Here is a 3,125-nt window from a genome sequence, read left to right on the forward strand (position 1 = left end):
CTTTTCTTTGGCAATTTGCTGCTAAATTTCAGTAGTAATTTTGAGGGCCTCTGAAAAGTGTGCAAGAAATGGATTATGTAGATACTTATGGATCAGGAGCCACCCACTCATGTGTTAGTTGCTTTTGCAGTATTGTTGGCAACCTCAAATGGATCAGATGTTAGGAGGATAGCAGCTTCTGAAACTGTAACACTGACAGATCAATAGCAAATACAATTTCAAATGAAAATTGATCATTCAGTGTCATAAGTATACACATAGTTTTTCCATCTGTTTCCATGAAGAAATCAAACTCAGTAGGGGATAGGATAGAAAACAGAAGTGTCTCTTTTGCAATTTAACATTTATTTTTCCTTTGACAGCAGATATTTGATTGAAATGCCTGCTCTTTCTGTCACCATTGCCTTGAGAACTGTCAGATTTGACTTTGTTGACTTCTGCACTTACTGTTAAATAATCTCTCTGCAATGTGTGTAGATACAAGTCTTTCTTTTGATTTGGGATTCTTGCCAATACAATTAATGCCCCTAAAACTGAATTTATAGGCATAAGCTAACTTTTCCCATATTGGCTGAGAATTTTGGGAATGGAACGCCCAAGGTATCTAGAAGGTACTAGAGAGAAAAGCTGGTTTCAGAACAGCTGTCTTACTTCTCTGTCCTCTTCTGAATGATGAAATGTTTTGAAAAATCAGAAGGATTGTTATAGAAACAATTGCTTTCTGGGAAATTATGGAGATATTCAGTGCATCCATCGTAGTAAGAAAGAGATATTTACCTCAAATATTTTTCATAATGTAGCTAGTAGAATGCTTAGTTAACAAAGATGAAGGCACTTCTCAAATGCCAAGTGTTACATGGGAATTATGCATTTCCTCAAGTACTCATTGACCTTTCTTAACAAAAGCAGACTCCAAATATTTAACAGAGTGAAAGTGGGGGGGGGGGGAGTGATCTACTTCTTTAAGCAACAACTTTTACTTAATAATGTATTGCCTCAAAACAACTTTCTCTTATTCTGGAATTGTTTTGCTTGTGTTTGACACGTAAGCTGGATTCCAATAAATATTTGCAGCAAAAAAGAAAAGAAATTTGACTCTTGTTTGTATGACTCAACCAAGTGTTTTAGCCTTCTTTTGTGTTTTCCAAATTTTCCAACCGCACCCAAACCTGGTCCAGAAGTCATACTAAAATTTGTGACATTTCCCAACAACCTACTTACTATCTCCTGAGGCACCATAGGCCTTCTCATGGGTGTGCGGCTGGCCTCACTAAAGACAACAGCTGAATGTTGTGTGTTAGAAACAGCTTCTTTTTCTGACAACAATTTCCAAGGGTGGCCAGGGGGATTGTAGAGATACAAAATCAAGAAGCACCACAAGGAGGCAGCAAAAGGCTGCTCAAAAGTTCATTCTGAGCAGAATGTTAAATCTTTCCAGAGACCTGTCAGTAATTTCTCCCTAGCAGAAGAAGGAAAGAAAAATTCTGGTCAGGATAGAGGGCTCATCTTAGGATACACAAAACATTTGTTTCCTGAGCAGCTTCCTACATCTAAATGCAAATTAGGGTTACATCCTCAAATAGAGGATAGAGCAAACCACTAATGCTGCAGGTCCTCTTGTCCAACAAAAAGTTCTTCTTTTTACACTTGGAAAAGTACAGTAAAGAAGCAAAATGACATAGAGCAGGGGTCCCCCTCCCGCAGTCCGTGGACCAGTATTAGGCTGCGGCATGCCAGCAATTGGTCTGCACAAACAAGCAAAGCCCCATCTGCAGGATGCAGGCAGCACACAAAACTATGCATTCTCTGGTCTGCAGAAAAACCTCTCTCCATGTAACCTAGGGACCTCTGGTATAGAGAGTAGGCACCCTAGAAAGCCTATCCTTATGGTAGTGTGCTTTTTTAAAATGGATTTTGTGGATTGTTAGGGGAATCTCTTGATTGGTAGCTACCTGGTTGGAGACAGTAGTGATTTTGGATCTGCACCTGGATTTGGATTCATTTGGGCTGTATTCCAGAAGGATAGACTGAATTGGTTATATTTGCTATGCCTGCCACATTTGCTGAACCCTGGACCTGATGGAAGTTATAAAGATGGTCCTTTGGTGCTATTCAACAAAATGAAAGTCAATGGTGAGAAAAGTAAGGTTCTACATTTAGGCAAGAATAACCAAAATACATAGTTATAGAATAATTGCTACCCGGCTCAATAGTAGTAACTGTGAGAAGGATCTTGGAGTTCTAGTGGACAACTACTTAAATATGAGCCAGCAGTGTGCTGCAGCCACCAAAAAAGCCAATGTAGCCCTAGGTTGCATCAATAAAGGGATAGAATCAAGATCATGTGAAATATTAGTACCATTTTATATTGCCTTGGTAACACTTGAAATATTGTAATCAGTTTTGGTCACTATGATAGAAAAAAGATGTTGAGACTCTAGAAAGAGTGCAGAGAAGAGCAACAAAGATAATTAGGGTATTGGAGGTTAAAATATAGCAGGAACTGGGTATGTCTAGTCAAACAAAGAGAAGGACTAGGGGTGACATGATAACAGTCTTTCAATGTCTAAGGGGCTGCAACAAAGAGGGAGTCATTCTGTTCTCCAAAGCAGCTGAAGGCAGAACAAGAAGCAATGGATGGAAGCTAATCAAGGAAAAAAATCCAGCCTAGAACTAAGGAGAAACTTCCTGACAGCAAGAACAATAATCAATGTCTCCAAAAGTTGTGTTTTCTATCGCTGGAGGCTTTTAAGAAGAGATTGGAGAACCATTTGTCCGAAATAGTATAGGGTCTTCTCCTTGAGCAGGGGGTTGGGCTAGATAGAAGACCTCCAAGGACTCTTCCAACTGTTATTTTGTTCTGTTCTGACTTGGTGCTGTGTACATTTTTGCACACAGATGTTAATCCCCCCCCCATTCTTTTCTTTGAAGAGGACTGTTGGCTGTATTGGAGGAAGGCCAGGGGCTCTCGATATAAATTTAATAAGAGGCCCCTGGTTAATTTTTTAGTCAAATTTTTTAGGGGGTTGGGGAGGGGGGTGGGGGGTAATGGTTGTCTGGCTGTGGGGGGTGGCCATACAACCGTGTTGCAGGCCAGGCCTGGGTCTGACGGCGTTCGGGGGGAG

This window comes from Vipera berus, assembly GCF_964194415.1.
Source record: "Vipera berus genome assembly, chromosome: 1".
NCBI classification, from domain to species: domain Eukaryota; kingdom Metazoa; phylum Chordata; class Lepidosauria; order Squamata; family Viperidae; genus Vipera; species Vipera berus.